This window comes from Microtus pennsylvanicus, chromosome 6 (genome assembly GCF_037038515.1).
Source record: "Microtus pennsylvanicus isolate mMicPen1 chromosome 6, mMicPen1.hap1, whole genome shotgun sequence".
Lineage (NCBI taxonomy): Eukaryota > Metazoa > Chordata > Mammalia > Rodentia > Cricetidae > Microtus > Microtus pennsylvanicus.
This window is the reverse complement of record NC_134584.1, coordinates 29,133,645-29,154,442: the sequence shown is the minus strand read 5'-3', so window position 1 is coordinate 29,154,442 and position 20,798 is coordinate 29,133,645.

The following is a 20,798-nucleotide window of genomic DNA, read 5'->3' as shown; positions in this document are numbered from 1 at the left end:
TGATCATGGGGTCTCTTCACAGCAATAAAATCCCTAAGACACTGGTATTCATAATCTTATCTAACTGGGACGGCTAAGGCATACTGTGTGAACATTCAGGGATCTCTATTATTGGGACTTGGGCATTTTTTTTCTAAATAATTCAGTAAAAGTGTGCTTGGAAGAGAGTTTCCAAAGCCTCATGAAATCACTATGTGTTTGCTCAAGTGAGTCTCAGCAGCCATGAAACGCTAGTTGTCTTGGGAGTGAGACAGTATGTTATTTGAAAACCATGCCATATTTCCAAATGAGAAGGCTTATAGTCATCATCACCTGGATATAGCCATCCATGCTGACATACGGGTGAGGTAATGCTGTCGGAGGGCATCTTGACTTTATAACAAACTTCATTCTAAAGTAGCTGAAGTGAGGAGGGCAGAAGTTATAGAAAAAGGGATCCTTTCTTGTCCATACCTCTTCTGGTTCTCTCACCCAGGGAGTAAGACAGAGGGGCCAAGCTAAGCAAACCCTGAATTGAGAATCCAGAATTCTAAAGATAAGGGTTCTGGAGGCATACCCTCTGATGCATTCATCAGTGTAGAAGCCAGCGAATCTGCCATGACAGCTACTTAGTTACGCAACTGTCACTTAGGGAAGAATGCACCAAACACAGTGTGTGCCCACAAATGAACAACTGGATAAGACAGGTTCTATGAGCCCTCTGCCCGGGCCTCTTGTCACGGCTACTCTCATGTGTCACTTTGGCTCTGCTGTAGTGTCCAGTTAGTTCACCAAACACCAGTCTAGGTGTTGCTGTGAAGACATTTTCTTGCTGTGGTCAACATGTACAGTCAGTAGCCTTCAAGTAGAACAGGGTTTCCGTCATATGATGAGCAGTCCTCATTCAACCAGCTGAAGGTTATTATAGCAAGTGCTGAGGTTATTGCTGTAAGACCACAATGTATTGCAGAAGCCTCCCCTTGTATTTCAAGCTGCCAGCCTTTCCGGTGGGTTTGAGACTCCAGATTGTGTTATCAAGTTTCTTTTCTCAAATTTGTTTTTAATTATGTGTACGTGGTTCAGGTATGTACCTCCCTTACAGAGGACCCAAGTTTGGTTCCTAGAACTCACATTGGGAAGCTCACAACCATCTGTAACTCTAGTTCCAAGGAATCTGACACTCTTTTCTGGACTTTGTTAACAAACCCACACATCAATACATATAGTTTTCAAATTGTGCATATGTGTATAACTGTGTGAGTGTGTACATGTGAGTGCCGGTATTCCCAGGGGTCAGAAGAAGGCATTGGATCCCCTGGAGCTGGACTCAAAGGCAGTTATGAGATGCCAGAGCCAGATGCTGGAACCACTGGATGTCAGGTAAGAAACAAACCTGGGTTCTCTGAAAGGCCAGTGTATGCTCTGAGCCAGCTGTATTTTATCACCTCTTGCTTGGGTGTCCAGCCCATTGGCCTGCCCTACAGGTTGAAATGTGTTGGCTTCCAAAAGCTTACGAGTCGTGAGCCAACTCCCCTTGCCTCTTCCTCTTGCTCTGTATACATGGAGAGACAGAGAGACAGAGAGAGATAGAGGCAGAGAGACTATTATTAACTCAGACATACCCTATATAAATATATGTACAAAAGATTTCTGTATGTTTTAGTGTATCGACAGGCATGTGCCTGTGGATGTAGATCTATCTCTGTTCTCTGCAGAAGTTTGCCTAATGCAGCCTCTGAGACTCACAACCCCTTGGAAAGCAGGGTCTGCTAAGAACCCTCCCTATTCCCAGGCCTCTCACTGGAAGAAGAGTGACTGGGAACAATCCAATGAAGGCAGAAAGCTCTCAAGGCAGGAACTTTCTTCAGCTTATTTTCCAGGTCTTTGTAAAACTTCTAATTACTAATACAAGCTCATAAAATGAGCTATTTTAAGAAAATAACCCAACAGAAAGGATAAGGCTTTGGGGGACAGAATCTAAAAGTGATTTAACGATCATTTTAATCCTTTAAAATATGCTTTTCCATGCAGGATTCCACTGAATCTGGAAATACCTCTCAGGAATCTGGTCATAAATACAATTCTTATTAAGTTCAGGTTATTTGAAGAGAACGGAATAAAAGAGGGGGAGAAAGAGTCGGGCTTTGTTCCACCACCGGAGTCCATACGATTTCACAGGAGTTCTCTAGGTCCCTGGAATGTGTGCTTTTTAAAATAATTTATGCCATTCAATGATGCTAAAACAAAGTGAATATCTAAAAATAGTTTAAATAAGAACTTCGTGTTTTCATGAGCAGGCCCTGAGTTTAAAATAGTATGCACACGTGCACACATACACACACCACGTGACATAACCTTCTTTTTCCCCATACTGTATTCTACCAATATAGATATATGTCATGGATTCATATAGACATATGTACACATATGAATTGTCATCAGCCATTTTCTTTCCTCCCATCCCCTTGATCTCTCTAGCAGAGTCGCCTGAATGTGATTTAACCATTTCCTTTGCTTTGCAAACACCCAGAAGACCCAGACAAGCACCTCATTGTTACCTCCAGAATGATCACGAATCTCTCCAGCTCTGAGAGACTCTTCTTGTCAACGTGTCTTTCAGATCTTGGCATTTTCTCGCCCCATTTACTTTCTGCCTTTGCTCTGTTGGCATCCTGTCCTCGCCTTGCCAAGAAGATACTTTTGTTCTAGTCTCTCCCTCTGCCCACAGCTGTGTGACTCCAAGGGAAATCCAAAAGAAATCCTGGTAGAGTAGCCCCGGTCATCTGCTATTTGTGACGATGATGACATCTTTCATGAAGGGCAACCATGGAGAAAGGGGAGCAGAAGAAGAGACTAGGGGGATGTGGAGGAGGAAGGGGAGAACGGAGCAAGAAGCAAAGGAACCTCCAAGTTTCATGTAGGCAGGACCCCAGTCTCGTTCACCGTTGAATCTTTACCTATTAATGCCCTCCCTAGCACATAGGAAGTACTTTTTCCTTATCTGGGTTGCTACATGATATGAAGAAGGATGAAAAAGAACAGATCTACAGGAGAAAGGTCAAATGGAGGGAGGAAGGGGACAAAAGTGAGAAGGAAGGACGGGAAGGACAAGACAGGACTGTCACTGGCAGCGAGCAGAAGCATTAAATAAAGCACACTTTCTGGATTCACGACTGGCTTGAATTCCAGTCTCGAGACTCACTGTCACCTTGGGCAAGCTTGTTAATCCTTCTCAGTCCTCTGTTCTCATCAGTAATGTTATTCTAGCTCCTGCCTCACTGGGCTGCCATGAGGACTCAATCCGACAATACAAGCAAACAACGCTCCAGCAATGCGAACTATTACTCTCCTCATCAACACACATCTTCACGGCAGAGTGAACGCAGCATCTCCTAAAGTGATTTTAGCCTTGATCTCGGAACTGAGTCTTTGATTTGGTAACCTGGGGCTATTAAGAAGTCTGTCTAGAGGGTGTTCATCAGCTGGTCCAAGGAGATCGTTTTTAACAGGCTAGCTTCATGTCAGTGCTTTCAGACATGGTGAAGCATACTAAAAACGACTGGAAGTTTTACCATTTAACTGACAAATTTAACGTTGATTCTCAGTGTTCATGGAAGCTGTACTCTAAGAATATGAAAAAGATGCATCTTTTATCATAGAATTGATTGAGGGCAGAGAATTTTCTGTTCCTGAATTAATGGTAGAATGATGGTCCCTCACATTCCAGGATGCTTCCCACAGCCCTAACCGGCACAAGTCAGTCAAGGACAGGAGCTTACCAACACTGCCTTACCTGACAATCACGCTTCCTTTGTAGCGTGGAGGAATTCCCTTCCTGACAGCAAACGTGCTTCAAGGACAAACCTGCTGGGCTGGGCACCCTCTCAGGGGCACTCGGGAGAACTGACCCAACAAGCCCGCTCAGAAGCAGATGAACACCATCCCAGTCAGAATGTGAAGATCTCGGGGTGGAGGTGGGGTTCTGGGGAAGATGGATGATGGGAATGTTCAGAAGGAGGCCTAAGATCTATATTTGAAGGCCATTTTGTTATTTTTTTCCCACCCTACCCATTAAACAATGCAATAAATTCTTTCTTTAAAAAGAAAGACTTGCTGAATCACCATCTAGTCATACATCTGTTTCACAAAATCACTGCCCTTGGGTCATAATCTTTCACTGGTCTTCACCCCTCCTACGCATCTACTAGCCCACGGCACTATTCTCCTTATAGAACTTTTCACCCACATGAAAGCTACCAAATGATGAAGACTTGCTTACAGAATAAAAGAAAGAATAGCAACCGCCCGTGTCATGGCAAATAAACCTTGAAGACTGCAAAAAAAAAAAAAGATACTGCCATTTGTATCTGAATTTCAAAACCTTCTGCCTAGGTGGGCAGGGAGATGGGTTAGTGGTTAAGGGCACTTGCTTCTCTAGCAGAGGATCCGAGTTCAATTCCCGGCATCCATAGCATGCAGCTTAACTCACATCAGCATGTAACTCCAACTCCAGGAGGATCCAACCCACATATATGCTTAAAAAATAAAGGTCTCGGGCCAGACGTGGTAGTTTATCTCTTTACTCCCAGACTCAGGAGGCAGAGGCAGATGGATCTCTATGAGTTCAAGGCCAGCCTAGTCCAGATAGCAAGTTCTAGGACAACCAGGGCTTCACTTAGTGAAAAATGACTAAATAAAATAGAACGCTTTCCTAAGCCCTTAGCATTCACCACCCTGTGGTTTCTTTCTCTGAAACGGCAGGGATGGAGCTGTGAATGGCAGCAGCTTGTCTCAGGTATTTATCATAACCAAAATGACAGCACTTGTATCTGACAAGTTCAATCAGCAAGCAAGCAGGTCCCCTTACATTTATACTTATATTTACAACTGTAAAACAAAATAAAAACTAAACGCTATGCAATAAGAAGATCCACAAGAAACCATTTTCCTTTGGCACAGACAGACAAGGCAAAGCCGAAGGGGAACTGGGATCACCTCGAGGCCTGTGCTATTCACCTGAACTCTATTAGGAAAAACAGATGGTTGAGAGTATCCAGTAATCTAGTAAAAACTGTGACTTTCTGCAAGAACAACTGAAGATGGCTTCATAGCTGAAGCAGCCTGGGTCTTTAAAGTGAAGTGTGAACAGGAGCCAGAAAAGGAATGACACGGGGGAGGGGCGCACATTCATCATGAGGGCCAGACATAGGAGCAAAGGCTGAGCCAGGCCAACGGGGGCAGGGCAATGGGCTACACTCATCAGAACCTTCAGTCTGGATGCCCACGGGCATCTTAGCATTGACAATTGGTGAGGTCACATTTTGCATGAGAGTTTGATTAAAGCTGAAAACCACACAAAACTCCAGTTATCCCCACAAGACAAGCGCTCGCCTGTCCCCTTGCACTGACCAGCAGTTCTTCCCGTAACTCTGCTGCCTCTGCACGCTTTCAGATCACGGAAGCTGAGGGTCTTGAAACATGGACTCGAGGAGTAGCCACGGCATCGCATGCTGTGGTTTGCAGATCAACGTCCACCACCTCCTCAACCATGGGACTTTTGACTTTATTACATTACACGGCAAGGAGAAATTAGTTTGGAGATATAATTAAGGCTATTAGTTATTTTATTTTAAAGTTAGAAATAAGGCTGGGGATATTACTCAATCCACATCGTGAGTGCCCAGCATGCACAAAGTCCTGAGTTTGATCCCCAGCAGTGTATAAACAAGGAGAGGTGGCAAAGGCCTATAAGTCTTAGAAAATGGAGGAAAGCAGATTTGAAATGTGATCATTGGTGTAGGGTCAGCCTGGGCTACATCAAATCTTGTCTCAAAACTAACAATAGAATATAGAATAGATGGTCTTAGATTATCTAAGTGGCCAGGATACTAAAAGTGACTATGTAGGCAGAAGAGTCAGAACCACAGAGGTGACATCTGTGAAGGCTTTAGGACCAGAGAGGTAGCAACTATGAAGGCTCCAGGACCAGAGAGCTGGCATCTATGAAGGCTCCAGGACCAGAGAGGTGGCATCTATGAAGGCTCCAGGACCAGAGAAGTGACATCTGTGAAGACTTTAGGACCAGAGAGGTGGCGTCTATGAAAGCTCCAGGACCAGAGAGCTGGCATCTATGAAGGCTCCAGGACCAGAGAGCTGGCGTCTATGAAGGCTCCAGGACCAGAGAGCTGGCATCTATGAAGGCTCCAGGACCAGAGAGCTGGCGTCTATGAAGGCTCCAGGATCAGAGAGGTGGCGTCTAAGAAGGCTCCAGGACCAGAGAGGTGGCGTCTATGAAGGCTCCAGGACCAGAGAGCTGGCATCTATGAAGGCTCCAGGACCAGAGAGCTGGCATCTATGAAGGCTCCAGGACCAGAGAGGTGGCGTCTATGAAGGCTCCAGGACCAGAGAGCTGGCGTCTATGAAGGCTCCAGGATCAGAGAGGTGGCGTCTAAGAAGGCTCCAGGACCAGAGCTGGCATCTATGAAGGCTCCAGGACCAGAGAGCTGGCGTCTATGAAGGCTCCAGGACCAGAGAGCTGGCGTCTATGAAGGCTCCAGGAATGTGCTTTGACCTGCTGTCATGTTTTCAGATTCAAGAGCTCTCAGAGAAAGCCAGAGATTCCGCCTTCTTAGCAAGTCCCCAGGTATTCGCTGGTGCTGTTGTAACAAATTAGCTAATTGGTGCTGATGCTGAAGATGAAAGTGGTATCCTGGGACAGAAGCCACAGGATGGATATGACAGCCTTTCGAATCTGCCATATTAGAGGAAACTGAGTCTTCCCAGGGCCTCCAGAAAGCAAAAATATTCTGCCAATATGACCCCAGTAAACACACCTTGGACTTCTGATCTCCACAAATTTAATAAATTTGCAGTGTTTTGGGCCTCTGAGTTTGTAGCAATTTGTCACAGCACCAATAGCAAACTAACACACTGAAAATTTTGTTCAAAAGACAAACTCTCTGGCTGCACCTAATATCAACTAAATCAGAAGTTTGGGGGGTGGAGCCCAGCCTGTCTTTGAACTAGCCTCAAGGGCTTCTGAAGCATGCTGGAGTTTGAGACTCACGCACTAGACTAAGCAATCATAATCATTCTCCGAAGAAAACACATCCAGACAGAGATCCCCGAGGAAACTCAACACGAGCAGCTAATGACTTGATTAACCATGATAAAATCTACCAGGCCCAGGCTCTGCCTCGACACGCATGCAACAGGGAACCCAACCAAATCTCTGGTGATTCAACCTCCTTGGGGCTCCAGGTCCTCATCTGGAAACCCAATGGCAAATCTGCCTGCATCCCAAGCCTTTTCGGGAAGTCTCTTTTTGAACTTGCTTATTAACCCAGCTCGAGTTTCAGCAATGGCAGCCACTTACCTCTTCCTTACTACGCGTCAGCTTCAGTTATATGTGTAGGTAAGGGCCAGAGGGGAAAATCAAAGATTCTTGGATGAAGAGAAGGATTTGATAGACTCAAACATGGAAGCCCAGAAGTTTTTTTTTAGTCTGTTTTCGTTTTTAGTTAGTGTGTGTGTGTTAATGTGTGTGCGCATCTGTGTATGGGTTAATAAGCATGTGTGTGCATGCATACGTGGAGGACAACCTCTAATATTGTTCCTCATGTGCCATTCACTTTTTTTTTTCTTTTTAAATTAGGACAGGGTCTCTCTGTCCCAGCATAGACCTCACCAAGTAAGCTGAGTTGCTGGACAGCAAGCCCCAGCAATCTGCCTGTCTCCGCCTCCCCAGCACTGGGATCGCAAGTGTGCACTATATGTATGGCTCTTTGATTTTTACACGAGTTCTGGGGATGAAACTCAGGTGTCCGGGCTTACAAGGCAAATATTTTACCAAATGGGCTCTTTCTAGTCTGGAGGAAAGATTCCTATTGTCCACAAAGTTGGGTCCTCCATCATGAGTCATAGGGTGGGTGCTTGCATAACTATCTCAGCATGGTCACTAAGTGGTCAGTCAACCCTTGCTTGAATTCTCCAAAGACCTCACCTCCAACAATGTACTCTTCCATTCTCAGCCATTCTATTACTGTCACACAACAGGTCCCTTCATCTGGTGACCAGTTTTCTTTGGACCTTGTGTTTAGTTTCATTTGCACCTACACTATGGTTTCAGTTGCACACTCACACGCAAGCATGCACTAGGGCTATCTTGTAGACTCACTGGCTGCATTCATGTGTTTTCTCAGGGCTGTTGGCCTGCATTGACCTCAGAGGGAGGCATGTGTGTAAGCCGGGCAGGAGGTAGGCATGGGCCCTGCAAAAGGCAAAGTGCTTTAAAAGCCTTTGATGATAGGCATTAAGGCTTGAAAGGGTTGTTTCTGAAATACTATACCTCCCTTTTAAGAACTCTTAAGATCTCGAGGGCGATACTCTCTCACCCCAGAAGAATTCAAGCATGAATGTTCTCAGAGCCTCCAATTAAGAATCCAATTCCATGTCCCCAGATGCTCATTTCCGCCAAAATTACCAACTTGGGTCTTTTTTATTTTTCCTTCAAGGAAGAAACTAAGCAATGCTGAGCAAGAACTCAGAGCTAAAAAACCACTACGTGGTATTAACAAATTGAGATATATAGCCCTATAAATGGCCCTATCTAAGATGCTTAAACAATAAATAGAAAGAAAACCCAAGGCACTCTTGTATTCCTAGTTTATTAGCCTAATTGTTGTGCATGGCTAAATTATGTGTCAGAAGTAATCCCTAACCTCTTGGGACTTAGAGATTCCCAAGAATCTCTAAATGTTTAAATGTCAACTTACCTACGTCTGTACAGTCTTATGGCTCAAATCAACTCACAAAATAATTTAGAGAAATTCAATTATTGGACGAGAATGCACTCAATCCTCAACTTGGAGAGCCGCTTAATGCTATTTGTTATCTTTAGAGATGGATGCTAGAAATATAAGACAAAATACCCAGTGGTTTCTGGTTGCTGCATGTTAAATATATAATAGAATCCTATTCTTTTTTAAATATATTTATTATGTATACAGTGTTCTGCCTGCATGTACTCCTGCAGGCCAGAAGAGAGCACCAGATATCATTATGGGTGGCTTTGAGCCACCATATGAGTGCTGGGAGTTGAGTTCAGGACGTCTGGAAATCTTTGGAGTCTCTGGAAGATCAGTCAGTGCTTTTAACTGCTGAGCCATCTCTCCAGTCGCCCAGAAATCTATTCTTAGCCATATTTTTAAGGCATGCTCTTACTACATAGCCCTAGCTGGTCTGGAACTCACTGTGTAGACCAGGCAAGTCTCTGGCTCACATATATCCATCTGCTTTTGCCTCTTGAGTCCTTTAAAGGTAGCGACCACCATGTAAAACTCCTTATACATTTTTAAATGGAAATGACTGATGTGCATATCAAGAAGAGGCTATTCAGTAGAGGGCATCGGCCTTTTCTGTCCTACTCTATGTTCATCCCACCCAAAGTTCACACTTGGTAGCCAGTGTCACTGGCTTTTGGCAATAACGTTTGAGCCTGCATCATTCCCTGTGACCGCCACCCACTTCTAAGAGCCAGAGTGTTTACTCCACTCAGTGATAAAGTATAAACTATCAACTGCTAGCATCCTATTAGCCCCTGTCATCGCTCCAAAGTGCTATGCTTGTCTATGGGTTGATCTCTACATCAACGAACTGATATTTACAACTATGGGTTGATCTCCACACCTATGAATTGATCTCCACACCTATGAATTGATCTCCACACCTATGAATTGATCTCCACACCTATGAATTGATCTCCACAGCTATGGGTTGATCTCCACACCTATGAATTGATCTCCACACCTATGAATTGATCTCCACAGCTATGGGTTGATCTCCACACCTATGAATTGATCTCCACAGCTATGGGTTGATCTCCACACCTATGAATTGATCTCCACAGCTATGGGTTGATCTCCACACCTATGGGTTGATCTCCACAGCTATGGGTTGATCTCCACACCTATGAATTGATCTCCACAGCTATGGGTTGATCTCCACACCTATGGGTTGATCTCCACACCTAGGGGTTGATCTCCACACCTAGGGGTTGATCTCCACACCTAGGGGTTGATCTCCACACCTATGGGTTGATCTCCACACCTATGGGTTGATCTCCACACCTATGGGTTGATCTCCACACCTATGAATTGTTCTCCACACCTATGAATTGATCTCCACACCTATGAATTGATCTCCACTCCTAGGGGTTGATCTCCACACCTATGGGTTGATCTCCACACCTATGAGTTGATCTCCACACCTATGGGTTGATCTCCACACCTATGGGTTGATCTCCACACCTAGGGGTTGATCTCCACACCTAGGGGTTGATCTCCACAGCTATGGGTTGATCTCCACACCTATGAATTGATCTCCACAGCTATGAATTGATCTCCACAGCTATGGGTTGATCTCCACACCTATGGGTTGTTCTCCACACCTAGGGGTTGATCTCCACACCTAGGGGTTGATCTCCACACCTATGGGTTGATCTCCACACCTATGGGTTGATCTCCACACCTATGGGTTGATCTCCACACCTATGGGTTGATCTCCACACCTATGGGTTGATCTCCACACCTAGGGGTTGATCTCCACACCTAGGGGTTGATCTCCACACCTAGGGGTTGATCTCCACACCTATGGGTTGATCTCCACACCTAGGGGTTGATCTCCACACCTAGGGGTTGATCTCCACACCTAGGGGTTGATCTCCACACCTAGGGGTTGATCTCCACACCTAGGGGTTGATCTCCACACCTAGGGGTTGATCTCCACACCTAGTTATGAAAAATAATACGTTTGAGGTGTCAGAACCCTATGAAAGGAGAAAAACTATTTTTCTGGGCCATAATCATGACTGTGATAGAGATCTAAAGACAGGTCTTAGTAAGGCAGATTCCATTTTTGATGAGTACTTAGAACATCATCTCAAACAAATACTTCATAACAGAACCCATCCCATGCCCTGCCCCGAAGCAAAAAGAAACTCTCTCGGACCCTTCCACGTTAAGCATAAGTAAATAATTCTTGTAAATTTATAGCTTCTCTAATCTTAAATAGTATATTGTTTGTTACACAGAGTGGGTCTTCCTTATGTGACATTGCCTTTCATAGTAACTGGGCTTCTTCCAAACAGAACCAATAGGTTTTATGTGTATATGTTGAGAGAGAGAAGGAAATTTACTTTTAGGGCTTGGCTACCATGAGTGTGGAAGCTAGAGCATCTGAAATCTTCAGGGCAGGTCAACTGACCAAAGACTCAAGGACCTTTGATGGTGATGCTCCCATGCGAAGGCAGTTGAGAGACAGATTTCCCTTTCCCAGCAACCTCAATCTTTTTTTAAGACCTTCCGATTGGTGAAGCCTCATCCACATAATAGAAAATAATCCACTTTATTAAAAAAATACTAATTTAAATGTTAATTATACTAAAATATGTATTCACAGAAACATTTTTAAAAATGGGTACTATAGATACTCTATTTAACATGCAAGATTTTCACGTCTTACAAAGGACAGTCCATTAGAAATCCAGGGATCATAAACTCTTTATGGTTGCATCCTCCTGATTATTGCCACACAGGCTAAATAAGACTGGCCCTTTGACTCTGTTCTAATAGGTGGCAGTCCCTGCCCTCCTCACCCCCTCATATACCTCCCTGTATTCACACTTACCTTTTATTCCTCTATAGCTTTCATATCTAGGTGCATTGTTGCTTTCTCATGGCCCAGTGCTTAGGTCCAAAACAAAGCACTGTATGAGTGAACCCAATTCAGTCTTCCACACTAGAAAGTCAGTGTATTCTACTTAGTTACCCAAAATCTTAATTAGTTGATGGGGATTTGTTGGCTTTTGGGAGTCCCATGCCCCCTTTCTTCATTGTACCTAGTATCTACCACCTGTTATTCTACCCAAATAATTTTTTGCATTCTTTTTCTGCAGATTCAATACCTTTATCTTTTTAGAACAAGAAAATAATTTAAAGCTGTTTCTTACATCATCCTCTACCTTGAGGAGGAATCTAGGCTAAGAGGGTAAATGGCTAAAATCCTTGCTACAACTAGGCAATATGCCATGGGGATGTTCTAGAGCCCTGCAGCCCAGAGACAAAGAAGTCCACATGGAGAGAAATGAACTTGCCAGTCCTACCTTGCCAACTACATGAGTCAACACTTTCGAAGTAAATCATCCAGCCTCTGTCAAGCCTTCAAATGATTCCCCAAACCACTAATAAAGGAGTGTTGATCAGAGAAAATACTTCTAATGTGTCTGAATTTCTGGCCTGTAATTGATAACTATTAGATACTATATTATACAGTATTATAGAATGTAAAATTGTGTGAAAATAACTTCGAAAAGACAAGATAGTAATAGTAATAATAATAACAACAATGATAATAATATATGATCAGCTCAAGGTAAGAGTTATTTCTGTAGAGGACAGAAAACAAAAGGTGACACACAGAAGTGTTAAGGAATTAATAAAGATTCAAACTTTCTTTGAGTAATATTCATTACCCTGGATGGATGGATATGTAGACAGACAGACTTTATATGATCCAGCGATGATAATTCCATGAGCCATGAGTATGTACTTAATGCAAATAGATTGTGTTAATATACCTTTAAGCACATGTGGTCTAACCCATAGGAACTTTGACCTAATAAATTCTGAAGATGTTGCCTCTCTCATTCAAAATGTCCTTCTAGGTTCACACCCTGGAGACGTTCTTATATCAGAAGACAGGTGCAATATGAGTAGGAGAAAAACCTCATAAATAAGTACGTACAGATGCACATCTAACAAAAATTCCCACAATAATAGGACATTCAAGGACTAAGTGTGGGACAAAAACAACAGGCTAGAAATCATTACATTTCTGTGAACTCAGACAGCTGAAAATAAACAAGACATTGGTTAAAGTTCCTTGCTCTCCCTTCTCGCTCTACAGGTTGAAATGCCACATTTATGGACTCAATCAATATTCTATAACATTATAGCATCATACCCTCATGCAAGCAGCTCTTCAACTCATATTGCATGTTGATGGGCCCAAAATGTAATTCCACAGGGTTCAATGAATAAAGTATTGGACCAAGCTTCAGTAGGATTTTTTGCCTGCAACCTTTCACCTTGGGGTGAATCATTTCATTTCTCCCAGCTGAACCCCAGGGTTAACATGAGCTACTGTGTTTTTAAATGGCTGTTTACTGAATTTCTTGATTGGCTAAAGAAAAGGTTGCATGCCTATTCAGAGGGAAAAAAAATACAACAAAGACCTCTAATGAAATGATAGTCAAGTAATCTCTTCCTCTACCTTTTATTACTTTGTGTTCTGTTGGGCCTTGTAAATTATTAAATGGTTAGATTTACAACATCTTAAAGTTAAGTCTAAGCCTTGGCATCTTACAGAAAAGAGCTCTGTATTTATCACCGAGAAGTAGTTATTCCAAAGACCTCATTAAGTGTCTGCACTAGCTATTTTTCTTGTTGCTGGAGAACACCTGGCAAAAGCAACTAAAGGAAAGGAGGTCCATCCTGACTCAGTTTTAGGATATACACACAAGGAAGTAGAGCATGGTGCACGTCCAGTAGCTGGCCACATCGTGTCTACAGTCAGAGAGCGAGCAGAGGGCTATAAATGCTTGTACTTAGTGGCCTTCATTTCCCCCCTTTTACTTCTTTGTTCATGCTGGAGCACTGTCAATAGGATGATGGCACCCACATGCAGGGTGGATTGTCCCCTTCGCAGCTAAACCTTTCTGGAAACAGCCTAGCAAATATGCTCAGAGGTATATCTCCCAGGGGATTCCAAGCCCAGGCAAGTGGAAAGTGAGCATTGATCATCACAGTGGGTCAGCTTTACCTTCCTTGCTCCTACCTCAGGACCAGATGATCTTATCCTACTATGAGAAGTCGACCAAGGTGGGTAGGGAACAAATACAAGCAAACAAATAAACCTATCTGGCAACCTCATCAATCACTAGAGACAAATCAAGGGGAGAATTTATAGATTGATGATGTGTTCTTCAAGACACAGAAATGGATGGAGATTTCCACAGGAATCCTGGCAGGCTACAGCTCCTCCTGTCCCCACATCCTTCCTGTGTCTTCAGCACTCAGGGAAGGACTACTTTAGGTTTCTCTGATATATGAGCTTCTGCTGCTTTCCTCTCTACCCTCTACCCAGTCCTTATACATGGTTCAGTCAGCTACATGCCAAATGTTCACACTAAACATTGCTGCTGCAACCCAGCTCTTCCCAGCGTCCTGAGCAAGGCGAATTAGGCACCAAGTAGAGGTGTCTGCTGGACACACCCTTTTGTACCTCTGTATAAAAAGTTACTCCTGCCTGTGACAATTTGTTACACAATACTCAGGACCACTTGACAGGAGCACAGAGGAGCTGGGTCCTCTGGCTGAGAATCAAGCAGAGTTTCTCTAAGGAACAGCCATTGGATTTTCAACACATTCTGGGCTTTTCTTTCTGTCACAACACATTTTCAATTTCAAGCAAAACTTGCCAGTCCCTGCACTAAAGAATGGGAGGAAACAATAATTTTTAGAACATATGTAGGCTTAATAGTCTCCATATAGTCCCTCCAACTGATCCTATTAATGAGACACTGAAGATTCAAAATCGTCAAGCCTTTCTACAAGGTGCAGTTTTCGTGCGCTCTCCCGGGGTGTGCCTGCTCTATGGAAATGAAAGCTGTCATTCCTCTTCATCTTTCTTTCGCTCCTGGGTTTCTTCAAGGAGCTCTGAACTCCCAAGAGAACTGTGCAGCCCTAACGTGTCAATTTCTAGACATCCACGTAGAGTATGAAATGAGAAGATTTTAAGTGTTGCCAGGAACGATAAGTAATGTTCTCCGTGGGAGAGAGAAATCAGCCCAGGAAGAGGCGAAACGTTTCTGCCGCAGCTGGCCCTGAAAGTGACAGTTCCTTCAACTCACAGAACTGATTTTGATTTTGGTCGGCCTGCTCCTATTGCAAATAGCTTCTTCATTTGTTTATGGGATCACTACTAAACATACCAGCGCTCCCCGCCCATGCTCTGGAAAATAATTCTCTTGGATTCTTATAAACAAGTTAAGTGGAAGAGGCTCAAAGAACATCTCCCCCTCTTCTCTCTCTCTCTCTCTCTCTCTCTCTCTCTCTCTCTCTCTCCTCTCTCTCTCCTTTCTCCTTTCTCTCTGTCCTCTCTCTCCTCTTTCTTTCCTCTCTCTCTCCTCTCTCTCTCTCCTCTCTCTCTCCTTTCTCTCTGTCCTCTCTCTCCTCTTTCTTTCCTCTCTCTCTCCTTTCTCTCTGTCCTCTCTCTCCTCTTTCTTTCCTCTCTCTCTCCTTTCTCTCTGTCCTCTCTCTCCTCTTTCTTTCCTCTCTCTCCCCTTTCTCTCTTTCCTCTCTCTTCTTTCTCTCTCCTCTCTCTCTCTCTCTCTCTCTCTCTCTCTCTCTCTTCTCTCTCTTCTCTCTCTCTCTCTCTCTCTCTCTCTCTCTCTCTCTCTCTCTCTCTCTCTCTCAAATTATACCCAGTCCCTAAACCCCAGCATGCTAAGAATTCAAACTAATCCATCCCATGCACAGTGCTGGGGCTGCTGTTGTGCTTGCTCAGAACAGAGGGAAACAGGCATCATCTTATTAGTGAGCTTGTCCACATAGCGTGGAACCCTTTCACTCTCCTGTGTGGCCATTTAAAAGAAAAGAATGCAGAATTTGTTGAGTTGAGATTCTTAGAGAACTTCAAACCATTCTCTTTCTCCCAGGATTCTGTTCTCTTGATGAGCAGACCTTTAAGGCCAGTGAATTTCCTCTCTCCATGGCTCCCTACCCCTCTGGCTAGGACTCAACTGCATCTACTACTTACATTTTCACTGAGTGATGGGACAGAAGCCTATTGGTAATGTCTGAGAATTAAAAAATCTAGAAAGGGTAACCCACAGCATGTTTACAAGTTAGGAACAAGCTTCTCTTTAGAAAAACAAACAGCTAATATTAAAATTCACTGAATTGAGTCCAACAATAGAAAATTGGACCTCATAAAAGTAACAAACTTCCATATTGCAAAGGAAACAATCAATCAAGTATAAGTAAGCCCGCAGGGTAGGAGACAATCTTTGCCATCTCTACATCTGATAGAAGATTAATATAAAGAATAGCTAAAGAATAAAAAAGTCAAACAAATGAACAATTGAAAAAATGAGCTATGGATTTAAACAGAGAATTCTCAAAAGAATAAACCAAAAATTGCTAAGAAATATTTTTAAATGTGTAAAACATTCTTAGCAATAAGAGAAATGCAAATTAAAACTACTTTGAGATTTCATTTTATCCCAGTAAGAATGGCTAGAATCAAGAGAGCAACAGGCAACGACGCTGATGAGGGTACAGGAAGAGGAGGTCTCATTCACCATTGGTGGCATTGATTCCTGCAGCCATTAAGGAAATCAGTGTGGAGAATCCACAGAAAGCTAAAAGTAAATCTGCTCTACAACTGAGTCACACCACTCCTTAGCGTATGCCAAAAGAGCTCAACATCCATCCTTGGGTGAGTCAATCTCGTTGTACTCTATTCCCCAGTAGCTAGGAGATAGAAACAAGCTACATATCCTGCAACTGATGAATGGATGATGGAAATGCTATACACATATACAGTGAAATTCTACTCAGCTGTAAAGGAAATAAAGTCAGTGGGTAGAACTAATACATTATACTGAGTTAACCCAGACCCGAAAAGAGAGTCCTCACGTGTCTCTTACTTGTGGGTACTAGCTCTGAATCTTTAGATGTGAGTATATAACTAGGAGCAACCACAGAAACAGGAAAGTAAGAAGGGATTGTGTGGTGAATGGAGGAGCCCTAGAGAGACGGAGAGTAGTGGCCAAGTATTATGAAGGGAGAAACGGAAAGATGAATGGGATTTAGCTTGGAAGGGGGTGGGGAGGGGAAGGGATGAGGAGTTGTACAGGGTGAAGAAGGGATGAAAATTATATAAATATAATTTATATTTATGAAATTTTGGAAAACTCATTTATGAAATTTTGGAAAAAAAGTTAAAATTAAATTTAAAAAAATAGCCTGGTGGTTTGCCCTATAATCCCAGACAAGGAAGGAAGACAAGTTCAAGGCCTGTGTGGGCTGGAGAGTGAGCTGACACCCAGGCTGGGCAAATTAGTGAGCACTTACAACAGAATTAGAGGTGAAAATGAAAGAACTTACGAGAAAAAGAAGCAATCGGGGCCTCTCTGCCTCTTAGAGGCTCTCTTCGATTCCTCAGAAAACAAGTATCTCAGGCTCACCGTGACCTTTTAGCTACTTCCTTTAGTATCAGCTAACATTGAACAAGCCAAAACATGTCATTCTTGGCATCCCACAATTCTCCCCAGCTTGTGTGAGCTTTAAATGTGGTATGACATCCCTCAAATAGTTCTATTATAAAACACATCACCTTTCCCAAAGGAGACACTAATCAAGATGCAAAAAAAAAAAAAAATCATGGGGTTATTCAAACAAGAAATGCGTAGCAGGTCATAAACATAAATTAAGACACTCAAAAGAAAAATAAAATTTAATGAGGACAAAAAGGAAAAACAATATAGGGAGTCCTTGTCTATAGAGGAAGGAAGAAGCCTCCCCCACCCCACTCCATTCAAACTTTGATCCTGTCCTGCAGCCTGGGGGTAACATTTGGTGCACACTTCATTTGGAAAGCCTCTAGCAAGTAAGGAGAGTTCATGCAGGGACAAATTGATGGTCTGGCTCTGAGGAAATAAAAGCTCTGATTTGTGATGGTTGTTCAATTGCAACGGAACAAAACCTCCCACTGTCCACCTATTTCAAATGACCAACAGTTTCGTAACTGGCCGTGGAAATTCCTGAACATATGAGCTAGTTCCTGCATACCCTGAGTGTCTGGAATGTGAGCAGCAGCTGCTCCAACTCCGGATAGCCATCAGTAGGTAAGGAACAGGGCCTTAGAATGGAACTGGGTAAATCTTGGAGACCCCCAGGCTAGGATATCAGTGATAGTGCACATATTCATTGCTGCCAAGATCACAAAGGTGGGACCCACATGCTGGCTTTGGGAGTGGAATCAAGGAAAGGTGTGTGGTACAGGAAGAAAATGGAGCTCCAGATGGCATGGTCCAGACACTGGTGAGGGAAAGGAATTGGTGGCAACAAAGCTGTGGGCACAGGGAAGAGGAAAGGGAGTTTGTAAAAGGGAAGATGGGAATCGGGGTGAAGGTGAAGGAAATGCCGTGTAGTAAAATTTCCCACAAGAGGAGCCAGGGATAACTAGTTGGCTCCTGGCACAGCTTTGCCTTCAACTCACCTGTCTGTGCCACCAGGCTCTCTGAGAAGTCTCACTTAGTTTCCAAGAGAAGTAGCCATGGGGGAAAAAAAAAGAGTTTCTGTCCCGTGGCCTGTCCCTTCCCTGAAAACCATGCCCAAACAAGGGCCAGGCATGGCCATCCACGCCTATAATCCCAGCATGGCACTCAGGGGCTAAGAGAAAAAACGGCCAAGACTTTAGGGTAGCTTGGGCTACAAAGGGAGCTGCGGGGTTATACTCTGAAGAAAAGAAAGAGTGTGAACTCGGGTTGATAACGCCTCCTTACACATATGGAACAGCTTTAGAATGGGAAAAGATGTCTCAAAAGACCAGAGGGGGTAAAAAAATCCCCAGAACAATTTGGCTTTGAGTTAACAGATCTGAAGATCTTAAGGAAAGAGAAAAAGTGGCAAAAATAGGTCTTTGAGATCCTATGTCGTTCTTCTGCCTTTGGAACACAGAGCTTTGTGATTTAGTAAGTGTCCCCTTCCCATTCCCCTGAGTCCCAGGGATTGGACCCCTGCTTCCCCAGACACTCTAAAGAAAACTTGGCTCTCCCAATTGCTTCCCAAGTGACTGCCTCCCAAACACACACACACACACACACACACACACACACACACTCATTTTTGAAAGTTTACTGACCTACTCAAGGAATAGGAGAACTGCTAAAAATGGACACTGAGAAAATTTAAGTTACAGAAAGAGTTGTTTTTTTTTAAGATAAGACAGAAGCAAAACAGTTCAGCTAGTATAAACTCCTAGGCATTTTTTTCTTTTGAAAAAAGATCAGCAGACTAAAGGCTTGGTACTTCCTGTTTGTGCATCTTCATATTTAAAATCACCAAGTAGAAATCTCTTTGAATATTACATTCTACAAGTAATCTAGCTCATTTCACTTTGTATGGTTATGGCTTTTTCACTGAATTAAAACTATTAGCTTTTTAAAATGTGTTTGTGTGTATGTGTGTATATACAGTATATGTTCATGCATACATATGAGTACCAAAGTGTGCATGTCATGGTGAAGATGTGGAAGTCAAAGGACAACCTTAGGTGTCCATCCTCACCTTCTACCTTGTTGGAGACAGGTTCTCTTTCTAGCTGCTCTCCACTAGCTGGTGCAGGGACTTCCCAAGCTTCTCCTGTCCCTACCTTGCATCTTGCTGTATGAGCTCTAGGGTTACAGATATGTTGCCACTGTGCCTAGTTTTATGTGGATTCTGAGGACTGGAACTCAGGTCCTCATGGTCAAGTAGCAAGTGATTTTCCCACCGAACCATCTCCACAGCCCCAACTTGCCTTTAATACAGAAATTTAAATTTAAAAAACCTTCAATAAAATGAATGGATGAATAGATGAACGGATGTGCTTATCAAATACCAGTCACTCCTTCTCAGCTTCTATTAGTGCCTTTCTTACTCCTGCTCTAGAAATTCCCAGTCTCTCATCCTGACTACTGAGCTGCTGGGACATTAATCAGAAGAAGATTTAGACCTGTACTGAGTCCAGGTCTACTGGTATTTTAAAGAACCTGCTAGCAAGACTTCTCACTAGAAATGGAGTCTTTTTCAAGGTTCATTCATAAATAGCTATGAGAGATATATAAAGAGTTGTATTTTAAGGAATTGGCCCACACCATTTGTCGTAGCTGGCAAGTCAGTTTTGTCAGGTAGACCAGCAGGCTGGAAACTCAACAGTTATTGACATTGCAAGTCTTGAGGCAGACTGTCTTCCCCAGGAACCTCAGGTCTTGCTCTTGAGGCTGTCATCTGATTAGATGAGGCACATGGACCAGTCTCAAGAGTTGTCTTCCTTAAAATAAACTGATGGCAAGTGTCAATCACATCCACAAAATACCTTCTTAGCCAGAACTAGGAGTAATGTTGAACCAAATAGCAGTACCAGAGCCAAAACCACATATAAAATTAGCTCCCCTTCTCAGGAACTGGAATGTCATTCAGTGGGAAAGTGCTCACCAACTCCCTATCTCTAGCCCTGGAATACCCTATACTCATGCATCCCACCCCCTACCCCAGGGACTGTGGTGGCATTACTTCGGTAGTTGCCACATTAGCCCAGATGGTATCTACTCTCTGTGGCTATTTCTCCCCTTTTCATTTTGAAGAATGGTTCTGGCTTTTTTTTTTCCCAGAGGGACAAATTCATTTCCCCGAAGGGTCCATCTGTATCATCAGTTCCCTGTAAGTAGTCATGGACCATGCTTAAACAAGAGGGTGTTCACTGCAAGTCATCTGTGGACTCTGGTCCGTGCCATTCTTGCTTTGGAACCTGGCCATCTGTCACCCTTAGGAACCTTCTAGCCACTCGTGCGGCAAGGGACTCTTGGGAAGGCCCATACTAGCTCTGTGGAGTCTTCTGAGAAGGACATACTTCCATTCATAGCTCATTTGATGAAACAGGTCACATGATCACACAAGCTACCAGAAGCACGGAACTACCACCCCCATGTGATG